Genomic DNA, 13014 nt, shown 5'->3' on the forward strand with positions numbered 1-13014 from the left:
AAGGCTTACATAATAGTAAGGCTTACATAGGTAGTTTCAATTTTTTCCGCAGAGCGAACGAAGTTAAGATACATTTGAAGTGAAATTTTTATAAATCATGAAATTTTATTGAAAATAAAAAAGTTTACACGTTCAAAAAAATGGATTGCACATTGAATTGATATACATTAAATTACATTCTAATTTTACAATATGAATTAAAAAATATTAATGAAATGGAATATAATGGATAGTTTAAAAAACTGAAACACTTACAACTGTGAACAATATAAATGAATTCGTACACATTCCGATACATAAGTCACCAACTGCATTAGCCAGCGGAAAGCCATGTAGGAAGCATCTAGTTCACCGGGTTTTACATTTTGAAACCATCAATGTAGCTTGCAAGAAATCAAAGAAGTCGGCTAGTTCTGTGAATGAAAAATTAGCAGGAAAAACTGCCGAGAAAAATTTCGAAAGTTTGTTTGAAATCACCATGGAAACCTCGTTGAATCATGGCTGTCCGCTGTTACACCCCCTCTCCACGTTGAGGACGCAGTTGGATTTGAGGGGGACATGCACTACTCTACCATCTACTATCTACGCTACCCAAGTTCTACGATAAAAAAAACAAGCAATACTTCAGCCATCTCACAAAATGGCTTCCTCCAATGAAAACTAGATTGCACTTTCATTCACACCAAATAACATACATTCACTCCAAATATATTAAACCTTCATTCACACATAACGTAACACAAGGTCATTCGCAATATAAACAACATACCATCATTCACACATACATCGATAATAAACGCTTAATTATAATAAACAATTACTTCTCATTCACACTCAATAACGCACTCTCGCTCAAACTAAAATTACGTACTAATAATCGCACTCATTCACACTTAACATCATACCATCATTCACACGAATAAAATACCTCATTCAGACTACATAATATATATACCCTTATACTCTCGAAAAAACACACCTCATTCACACATAATAAGATCCGTCATTCACACGAAATAGTATACTTAACACACATCATATAACATTCCACATTCACACAAATTAACATACATCATTCACACGAAAAAGCATTCCTAATACGCATAATATAATAATCCACATTCACACAAAATAACATACTTCATTCACACGAAATAATATACCCTCATTCACACGATATAGCATACACCATTCACATCATATAACATACCTCATTCACACGATATAGCATACACCATTCACATCATATAACATACCTCATTCACGCGAAAGACATACTTCATTCACACAAGAAAACATAGCTCATTCACACGAAATAGCATACCTAATACACATCATATAATATTCATCATTCACACTAATTAACAAGCCTTATTCACTACAAATAGCATACCTCATTCATACGAAACAAAACATACCTCATTCACACGAAATAATACGCTTCACACAAAGTAACAACGCCATTCACAATTAATAGCACACATTCATTCACCATTAAGCACGTTCTCTATCGCACACTGACTCAATTACTCTCATATACAGACATATATACTAAATACCATTCTCACACACAAACTAAATCCCATTCACTCATTAAAACACAAATTAAATCAAATTATTCAAAAAATACATGAGGCACATACAATCGAAATATGCAAAAAATACGAAAAAAATATAATCTAAATCTTCAGACTTCGGATCGCCGCCATTCTTCATCTCTTGAGTCTTCAAATGGGTCATATGTTCCTATCCTGTCTTAAATTCTTCACTCTTCAGTTCTTCAATTCTCAATCTACACAATTTGTTTCCCTCTTCATAATTGCTGAGTTCCTGAGTCAATTCCATTGGTCAATGTAGAGGCATTCCACGTTTATTTAATCCCTAAATCTCCTTCTTCAAAGTCCATCATTGCAAGCTGCCTCTCTCTGTCCCTGTTGATAAAACAAATTATCCAATATACTCATCCATGAGATAGAAAGGTCACCTTGTACGGCACAATGGTTATTATTCTTGATATGACCAAGTAGAAAAAAATAAGAAAGGATACGATTGAAAATAAAAAAGGATTCGACTTCCTAGATTAAGTTTTATAAATAGTGGAATAGTATATTAAAAATTAGAAAAAAAAATTCCGTGTCGTTGCTGAATATTAGATCCCAGCCAAAAGCTTATATTATCTAAAAATATTAATTTATCATCTTTGAAAACACAATTTAAACGAAGACAAGCTTAAAAAAGGATAACGAAAATTAATTGAAAATAAACTATAGTTTTTATGTAATGGGGCTTATAGGATATCTGTTAAGAAACGTAAAAAATAAATATCTCCAGGAATAAATGAAAATGCATGGTACCATTGGACGGGGAAATTCAGCGATGATATTAGATTCGCCAAGCCTTTAGGGTCCATGTGGTGAATTAGCAAATGATATTGACGTATGCAAGGATTAACTGACATTTTTAAAGCTTGAAAAAATAAATAATTTGCACTTGTCTAAGTACTTAACCACAAAAATTGGAGCGTACCTATTTGAAAAATTAATATTCACCGTTACACATAGGAAAATGTATAGAAATCAATACATTCTGACGATGAAAGTACAGAAAATTCAAATTAAATGAAAAAAGACGTATAAATAAAAGGAATGTGAGTATACTGTTACTTTCAAATTTTACCTGTATTCTCGTGAATGGCGTAAGGGTCAATTTAATCAAATCGGATTTTGTGCCCGAAAAATCGTTTCTTCCACAAATCGTTTATGACACATGGCGTAAATCATCATTTTTGGTTCAAACCATAGAGTAAGTATATAATTACTCTATGTTCAAACTGATATGAAAAATATGGCTTTCTTGAAAATGAATATTAATTTCACTGTCCAGCCACAGTGCAATTATTAATATTATTCGTTAAAAATCTCTGGAAATCCGTTATCAATGTAATGCATATTCATTTAGATTTTGTCAAAAATTGCATGGTGAGATAGGTATTATAAAATATTTTCCTCCCCAATATTTTATGAAATAATATTAATTTTTATACGTCATTTAGAGTTTCATGGTACATAGTTATGTACCCTTCATGTGATTTAAAAAAAATTTACATAGTCATACTAATTTTTAATGCATCAAATTATGTCCATTAAGTGCACCATTAAAGAATTTGACGCCAAATGAAGCCAGAATGAAATTTCTTTTCAACCACAACAAAAAATCTATTAATGGGCACCTTAAAATATCGATTCCGAAAAATATAGACTTTTCGGCTCAGCTCTCCGTGGAAATCGATTCTCCAGATCAAATTACAATCACGGATACATTTTTCGTCATTTTACTTTCGCAAAGGTGGAAATAATACTCTCATGACTGAACGAGAATTGAGAAACATTGAGCCGTTTAATGAAAATTCGTACTACTCATCGTTCAATGCTCATTTTCAGCAGTAATTGACTCAGCTGACAGAGTTAATACCAAACTTATGTTGGGCTGAATTTCGGATATCCGCCCTAGGTGAATGAAAAATACTGGTGTTAACGGTGAGCGTAAGGGATACTACAGAAGAGTTGAAGAAATCGGAAGAATGATTCAAATTCTTTTACTATTATTGTAATTTCATTCTAATACTCCTTTCAATGCACTCTATAAAAACAGTAAAAAATGAGGAAGTTATTAGGTCTCCGAATAAAAAACACACCATTGCCTGAAGCTATTTACGTGTCGCTACCAAGGCCCAATCAAAGCAGATCAATTGCGATGTACCACAACGAACAAGTCAAAGAAAAATAATATTACTGAATTTAACGATAATAAAATTATCCTCTCTCTTTTTTTTTAGAGTTATTCACATCGCACACTTTTAAAATAATCAACGGACACAGAAAAAATGTAATTGAATGATTTTCTTACCTTTTGGCGTGATGTCACTGCATTATCACATTCCGGATTAGCGCCATTTTTTCCGACAGCGCACTGCCATAATCCTCTGCGATGACTTGCAGCTGATGAGAGAGAAACGGGAATTGAATTTACTTCCGTGGACTCACATAAACTCCATATAAATGTAATTATAATGAATGGGACGCGAGAATTGACTTTCTATTCAGCCATGCGCTAATTGTAATTGCCTAACGAAAATTTTAAAAGGCGATTCCTTTCGACAGAGAGGAACGAGAAGAAAAATCTTATTTTTAAAATAATATTGAGGGATTTGTTCATAGTGGTTAACCAAATTGTAGAATGTATGGTGATTTCTAACCTGAAGATAACTTACATTCATGTTTCAATGCTTTAAAGTAAAGTCTGTGCAAAATTAATTTTGAATTATTTCCATTGAATCTATAATTCAGCAACAGAATAAGTGTTATATACGCATAGAGAGGTATTCAAACGTATTCACAAAAAAGGTATATTCCGAAAAAAAAACTTTTGGAAATGTTTTCGGAAAGATTCGAACTCAATCATAAGGAATTGAAATAAATCACCAATATGAATCAATCGTGGGACAGATAAATGCAGCGATTGAGTATTAAAAAAGGCTTCAAAATAATAAAAAATAAAACTGATTAGACGCAGTGATCATAACGTTTCCGCGTGCTACGAGGCAAAAAGATCTTTAAACAAAAGGAATGCACTTATATTTATTATTAAGCTCAGAGAATATAAGATGTATTTAACAGACACAGAAAAGACAAAAAATGAAGTAGCTATTCTAAATAATATGTGCATCAATAATTTGAAAAATATAAACTCAATCGGATGCAGTAAATTTAATAATAAAAGCTTAACAAAACGTACTGAACAATCCATTCCATTTTAAATCCATTTTAAATTCATTATCAAACTGAGGTTCTAAACTTATTATGTTCATAGGAGACATTGTAACATCTACTCGTCCACAAAACATAATTACATAAACCTAACGATGCGATGAAATATAAAAACCAAAACAGCATCCAAGACATCAATGGCGAAATATATTTAAAAATTTATTCTTACCGATTTCCATGTAAGGAATATCCTGGCTGATTTTTCTTCAGTTCCTGCTTCAGTAAACTGATTATCTCATTCTTCAGATGTCTTCATATCTTCGGCCACTGGAATATCTTCAGCCTAAGGAGAAAGCGGGTTAGTGCATACAAGGAAAATAAATCACCCTTCCCCCGAGGAATCGCATACACCCCAATGCAATGCACGGGAAGTCACCGTGACACAAGGAGGAAATTACCACTTTTCCATCCAAGTGACACAGTTTCATCCCCGTACACTGCAATGGTTTACAGCGCATGCGAACCCTCGGTTCGACACAAAAAAACTAAAATTAACGCAAGCTAAAAATCCTAGCCTTACTCGACTCAATGATTCATAGCCATAATGGCCCAAAAGCTAACCTAGTTTTGAAGCTGGGGTCCTCTTCACGTGAAGTTCTGATGACCTAGACCCTGGGGAGAGAGGGAGAGAATACATACAAGGAAAATAAATGACCCTTCCCCCGAGGAATCGCATATGCCCCAATGCAATGTACGGGAAGTCACCGTGACACAAGGAGGAAATTACCACTTTTCCATTCAAGCGATACAGTTTCATCCCCGTACACTGAAATGGTTTACAGCGCATGCCAAACCTCGGTTCGACACAAAAAAAACTAAAATTAACGCAAGCTAAAAATCCTAGCCTTACTCGACGCAATGATTCATAGCCATAATGGCCCAAAAGCTAACCTAGTTTTGAAGCTGGGGTCCTCTTCACGTGAAGTTCTGATGACCTAGACCCTGGGGAGAGAGGGAGAGAATACATACAAGGAAAATAAATGACCCTTCCCCCGAGGAATCGCATACGCCCCAATGCAATGTACGGGAAGTCACCGTGACACAAGGAGGAAATTACCACTTTTCCATTCAAGCGATACAGTTTCATCCCCGTACACTGAAATGGTTTACAGCGCATGCCAAACCTCGGTTCGACACAAAAAAAACTAAAATTAACGCAAGCTAAAAATCCTAGCCTTATTCGACGCAAAGATCACGGCCCTAAAGGCCCAAAAGCTAATCTAATTCACTTGCTTTCTTCTTAATGTGGTCCTCTTCTCTTGTTGTCTTCTTTCTTCTCCTCCCAAATTTGGAGGACACACGAATCGCACTCGTATCTTTTCGCCGTTCATTCGATCAAAACGCAATTTTCGCTCAAGCGCGCAACGCATCGTATAAAACGCAACGTTCACACGCATATCGGGTCGCTAGTTTTCTTCGAGGTCTCATTGCTGTCTTTTCTCTTCTACATCTTCCTGTAACAGAGCTGGTTAATGCACATGAACATGAAGTACAAGTATGCAAGTCACCCAAAAAATGCATCACAAAACAAAAAAATCATAATAACCCACTAAAAATTAATAAACACGGTACCTTTTTGCATGCCAACTAAAATTTTGTATTTTTGGCTTTTTCCGTCTACACTTTTCTACCTTTTGGTATTTTTGGCGCCTTTTGTAAATGTGAATTTTTTCACCATGGTCTTGTGCGAAATTTCTGTTCGCGAGAATTCTCATCCTAAAGACTCATTTATTTTATGAGTCCATAACCATATAATAACGTCATCGGATCCGATTTTACCAATAGATTAATGCAACTCATACCCTATCACACCAGTTCGTCCCTCTTATTACAAATATCAAAGAGAGGCCATATTGAAACCTTCATACTTTGATATGTACCTCATCCTGTAATGGAGCTGGTTAGTGCACATTTATATAAAATACACATTCGATGTCACCCAAAAATACATTACAAAACAAAGAAACCATAATCACACGCAAAAACATGCTTAACTTTTATGTACCTTTTTGCCTGCCTACTTAGGTTTTGTATTTTAGGCCTATTTTTTGCCAATTTTGATACCTTTTGTATTTATGGCGCCTTTTTAATATATCACTCTTTTCACCATGTGTGAACTTTCCGTCCACGAGAATTCTCATAATAAGACCCATTCACTATATGGGTCTATAACCATATAATAACCTCATCGGATCCGATTTTTTACCAAGAGCTGAATTCAACTCATACCTCATAATACCAAGTCGTCCCTCTTGAATTACACTCATCAAAGAGAGAGACTTCATTTTACCATCATACCGCGGTACATATAACAGTGCTAATTAGCTTTTCTTCCGATGAACTCTGTTGGGAAAGACACAGTATATTAACAGCATGAAACAGAAATCACTGAATTGTATTAAAAACCTCAGCTATAAAAGGCCTTCTGCTCATCACTGAAAACCATCCACTTGATAGGAGATCCATCAGCCGCAAACACGCCTTCCGTAGTCATAGAAACACCTTGTATCTTATTCCTTGTGTCAGTTTCCTTAATACTTAAGATAACCACACGAAATCTTTACTCCTGGTAAACGGCTGTCTTTGTCCACCCTGAAATAAATAAAAATGATATTGTAATTTTGAAGTTGATTTGTAAACTATCCGTAAATATCAATATTAATCAACACATTTAAGTTATATGACAAATGTTTATTGCCATTTCATGCTAGTTAGTTACATATCAATTTGTTTTCAATATTTGATATGTGTTCTCGTAATTTTAATTAGGTAACAAAACAGATTGCTGTAATCCATCAAACAATGGAAAAAGTCAGCACCACGCGTTCAAAGTCCCCTTGGATAAATATTTCATCTGTTGGCTGGTTACCATTCAATTTTTAACAAAACTTGTAATGAATTGCGGTAGTAATAGATTAATTGCACAAATTTTAACAATTGTTGTGTAAGGTTTCTTAGGGAATATAGAGGTTAATACTATGATTTGTAAAAAATAATATTACCGTAAGTATTTAAAGAGGGTTTAAAATTCGGGTTTGCGAGTTGGTGCAAGATTTTACTTTAGATTCACAATGTAGAAGCTTCATAGATCGACGTGGTATAAGTAACTTGGCGGAAGTCGGCGGAAGTATCTACTTTATCTCTACGTTTGTGTAAAAAATTGGCTGAAAAAATGCTCCACCATTTTGTAATAAATCCATGGATATTGATGAAACAAAATCTTTGCAAACCCTCCAAACGGAAAATAAAGGAGTTTAAATTAAGACGGTATAACATTTTTGTCTATAATAATATTAATTAAAAACCACTGCATGAGAATAAATTAAGCTCTTTCAGAAAAAAATCGAGAGTGGTCGTTTTTCGGTAAATTTGTTCAACTTTTGCCTCAATTAAATTGTTAAAGTGAAGGAACAAGGAAGAAATAATCTTGAAGGTTATGCACAATATATTGGAGAATATATATGCGAAGTTTCTACTTCGTAGCTCAAAAAAATCGATTTTGAGGTTTTGGCCAGCTTTTTTTCGATTCTAGCTCACTGTGCTTCTGGGCCATTTACATTACATCACGTAGAATACACCCGTATGTCTCTCTTTAATCACCGTGAGCTAAGAAAGTTTTCATAAAGAAATTAACGAAAGCAAATTATAATAGTCGAATCGTAATTCATCTTCCCATTGCAAAAAATTATTAATTCTAATCATCATTCCATTTTCAATGCGTTGGTGATACGTAATAATTGAAAAATAAAAAGCATACTTTCTTGTATGCCATGTACTAGCAATGAATACAATTTTTTTCACTGCGGTTGTAGAGGGTTTCTCAGGTAAAATGAAGGCTATTTCTATGGTCTATAAAACCATAAAATTACTGTAATTATTTCATCAAATTCTAGAAGGTTTGTTGCAGAATATGTTTCCGGAGAAATTTATCATTTGAGGAGCCCAGAGTGGGGTCTCGAACTTAATATGAGCAAATGCATGCCGATGCATTTATCGCCGAGTTTGTCCAACTTTAACCATGTTTATGGGGTGGATGTTGTGCACAGAAGGGCAACAGTTGAAGGTAAGTACGTAGGAGTTAAGATAATCTCGATCTTCTCGTGGGGAACACATAGGAGGAATATTTGCGGCATAGCCCTGAAGTAATTAGCATCCGTCAAGCGTATTGTGCGGAGATTTTCGGATGAGAAAATAAAAGAAAGGTGCTATTTCGCACTCGTCCGACCACACCTAGACACCTATGCAGCGATATCAAATGTTATCCTGTGCAGATATACTTAATCCGCGAACTGCATAAACTATAAGGCTGCGCGGTTCGTCAAAAAAATTGCTACGGGCGTACAGACAGCGTTACTCAGCTGTTAAGCGAACTAGGCTGGGAGCCGCTGGAGACTCGGAGGCCGCGCGCTAGGCTCAGATTGCTTGAACAATAGGGTGGTTTCCTATTATTTTTTATTGCGTGAATCGAAAGATTATTACTCCTGGAGTACACATTTCACACTTTTAGATTTTCAAATGACGACATCTATTTTTCGCGATTAAATGAAAAGTGAAAAATTTCAAGCGCGCGAAAACGCGACGGCTAAGTGTGAATGCTGGCAAAACTCCGTGTGACGTCGTTCTGGTTCCCGCTTGCGTAATTGAGGTGACCTTGGGGCGACGGTTTAGCGCTGACACGACCCAGGATGCTAGTAGGTAGCAGAGTACCGTGCTAGCTGGTAGCGCTTGGCTTAAATAAGATTATTATTAATACCTTATCAAACGAAGGAAACTTTCCGACCTTAGCCAGTTTTAATTGGTGATTATTAAGACATGTTTCCCTGAGCTCTGTACCTCATGCATGCATTGGTAATCTCAGACGACGTGAAACTCCTATCCACTCGTATAGAAACTAGGTCCCTGTGACGCAATCCTCTGGATTTTCCCCATCAATTCATAACTTTTGATGAAATATGGATTTATCACTACACTTCAAAGACAAAATAACAGGTAAAACAATTGAGTTTTGAAGATGAACGGGCTCCAAAGCAGGCGACGATGCAGAAATGGGCAAGTCAATTCATGGCGACGATATTTTGGAATTTGTGCTGAATTATCTTCATCGATGAATGGGAAGAGGGAAAAACATTAACAGGAAAGTATTATGCATCGTTTTTGGAACAGTTTGTGGGATAAATCAAGAACAGCGCCCTCATTTGAAGCAGAAAAATGTCTTCCTTCAACGCAGAGTTGCACAACTGTTCAGAGTCAATAGCCAGAATTAGAGAATTTAAGTTTCAAGTATTACACAATTCACCGTATTCACCAGATCTGACCTCTGGTGATATTAATAGTTTTACAACTTGAAGAAATGACTTTGCTGACAAAAGTTTGCGTATAAAGAGGAGATCATCCCTAAAAACCAATGATTATTTTGAAGAGATCTCTAAATTATTCTTTTTGAACGGCTTAAAATGTCTGGAAAAATGTTTACAAACCTTTTTGTGGGTGAAAATAAGAAGGCTATAATGAAAAATGAGGCAATATAATTTGTTTTTATACCTTTTTCTAAAGATTTATTGAACGACCCTTGTAACTGCCTAGAGAATGCTGACTTTTCGGAGAAAGAGAATGAGTTGTGGTTGTGATATTCCAGGATTCGCAAGAGTGAAAAGAGAAGAAGGGAAGCATTGGAAGAGATAAGGAAAGTGAGAAAGCGACGATACTGAAGTTGAATAGAACAACAATTTGACAGTCAAAGGATACCACCAACATTCTAGAGACCATAACGAATTCAACGAATAACAGCGGGCGGACATATTCCGTAACAACCTTCGTTCTTGAAGGAAGGCCTCATTTGAAATTCCCACATCTCTAAGGGCTTGTTTACACGGAACAGTGACCCTAACGAGTTAATGTATGAATGAATGAACGCGAGAATGAACACGAAAATGCATCGTTTGTATAACCACACAACTTGTGTGAATGCATTAACGGAAAATAGAGCCTCTTCTAGTTTGGATTATTCATTCGGGGAAGTTCTTTTTTAATCAGACGAAGTGAAACATATCCTTTGTTTACCGCGTTACTATGGTAGATGCGACCACGAGAAGAAAATATAGGAAATTGACTGAAAAACAGAGAGATTTAAAATAGCACGCTTTCCTCGTACTATTAATGATAGCAACGGTGTCTCGATCAATAAAATTAATTGCGTAAATCGCTAGGACGACTCATTTAATGCTAATCCATTTTTATACCCTTGAATGGATATGTTACGTGAATAAATAGCCGTTGACATGGTTTTCCCTTTGCGTGACGGCGGACTTGCATTTTGTTTTGATGCGTAATATTTTTATGACCGTGTGGTGGGCATGTGGAGATGTCTTGTATGCTGGATATTTGCGATTGGTCCAATAATCAATAACAAAAACTAATTGGGCTTGGATCGCGTGGATATTCCGTCTCAACCTTGGTAAACGACAGACGGCTTCTCTTGAATGTCTTCATATCATTCCTCAGAAAGATTTACCGTCAGAAGGGAAATCTTTCGATTTTACCACGGAGCGATGATGGCGGTACGGATTTTGCAGAGATACTTTATTTTCCACAATAGTACACAGCGTATAAGGCCGCCAGGGTAGGTGATAATGAGGAAGTGTTATGATAAGTTGGAAATAAGAGAGGTCTTTCAAAAACGTTAAGGAGAAGACGGGATAATGTTATTTGCCACACCATCTACATCTGAATCTACGTACTACCCCGCAAGCCAACTAAAAAACGTGTGGCAGGGGGTGTTAGTACACCAGCCATTTGCACATAAAAAGGAAACTTTCTAACGAAAGTACGACTGGCATTTATTAAAGCCCCTTATGGTTCGGAGGAAAAACGAATTCCCATTTCTATCCTTTCGGCAAAATATCTCTCCTAATTTATCGCTTCTATCGGACCTGGAAATATGGTGTGGCTCTAATAATTATTATGTTCTCCGTGTCGCTCTTAAATATATATCCATTCTCACTAGCTCAAGCAATGTAAGCCTAGCGCGCAGCCTCCGAGCCTCCAGCGGCTTACAGCCTAATTCGATTAAGATCTGGGTAACGTTGCCTGTACGTCCGTAGCGATTTTTGACTAACCGCAAAGCCTCTCTTTGTATTTTATTCAGTTCGCGGATTAAGTCTTTCTGCAATAAATCCCATATGATATCGCTGCATATTCTAGGTGCGGTCGGACGAGTGCGAAATAGCACCTTTCTTTTACTTTCTTCTCCGTAAATCTTCCCACAATATGCTTGACGAATCCTAATTTCTTCAGAGCTCTGCATATGAATCCTGAGGGATGATGGCCTGATGAAGAGAATCGTCGAAGGACAAGTGGATGGAAAGACATGAAAATGAAGGCCCCGAATGAGTTACTAAAGACAAGTAATTAAGAGAAAGTAAAAGAGAATAAATACGTAAATATTAAGTGAAATACTAGACTAGTAAACGCAGTTGAGAATTGAGTCATCCTAATGCTTGGGTCCCTAATGATTTTTCACAACGATACTCATTTTATAAATGTTCATTGGTGATATTATTATTATGATCCCTGAGGTATTGAGAATATTTCTTCATCCTTCCGTATTCTATGAGAGAAATGTTTAAGAATAAATCAGAAACCACTCTGATAACATCTCGCTTCGGGGACTGTTCTATTTTATATCCAATTCTACGTTTAAATATCTGTCAAAAATCATTTCTCGTTACGACGACGTCTAAATTTTGGGATTCTATCCCTGAGGACTTAAAACAGAAAGGTTCCAATCATGCTTCCAAATATGAATTATTAATTAATTATAAATTATATTAACACATTGCTCTAACCAAAGCAGTGCTACATTAAACTCTACTTAACAAAACACAGCCTACAGATCTCATGCATGTGGCTAAATTATAATTATTGTCTCTTTTTTATGTCATAATAATTTATTTATCATACTGTCATATCGTCATTACTTCTACGGGCTCTTACGAGAGTTCTTCATTAAAAATAAGATATTTAAATAACAATGCCTACTTTGTTCAATGCGATGTGCACTCTAATGTCGCTAAACCCCTAATGTCTGTTTATTTATATCAAACGTAATATATCGCATAGCAACAAAGCAAAAGGACCGATATAATATACAAATGCCTATAAAGCTACAAAATAACTAAACCAAAACAAT

General features: G+C 35.8%; 1 long non-coding RNA gene across 1 annotated transcript; it reads right to left on the reverse strand.

The window, feature by feature from the left end:
• Positions 1-1890: 1890 nt before the first annotated feature.
• On the reverse strand, positions 1891-5187 carry LOC124156875. Its single transcript, XR_006864415.1, has 3 exons — positions 4996-5187; positions 3907-3998; positions 1891-1931 (listed from the first exon to the last, which is right to left on the reverse strand). It is a non-coding gene; the product is annotated as an uncharacterized LOC124156875 (long non-coding RNA).
• Between the last annotated feature and the right edge of the window lie 7827 nt (positions 5188-13014).

This window comes from Ischnura elegans, chromosome 4 (genome assembly GCF_921293095.1).
Source record: "Ischnura elegans chromosome 4, ioIscEleg1.1, whole genome shotgun sequence".
In the NCBI taxonomy this organism is placed as follows: domain Eukaryota; kingdom Metazoa; phylum Arthropoda; class Insecta; order Odonata; family Coenagrionidae; genus Ischnura; species Ischnura elegans.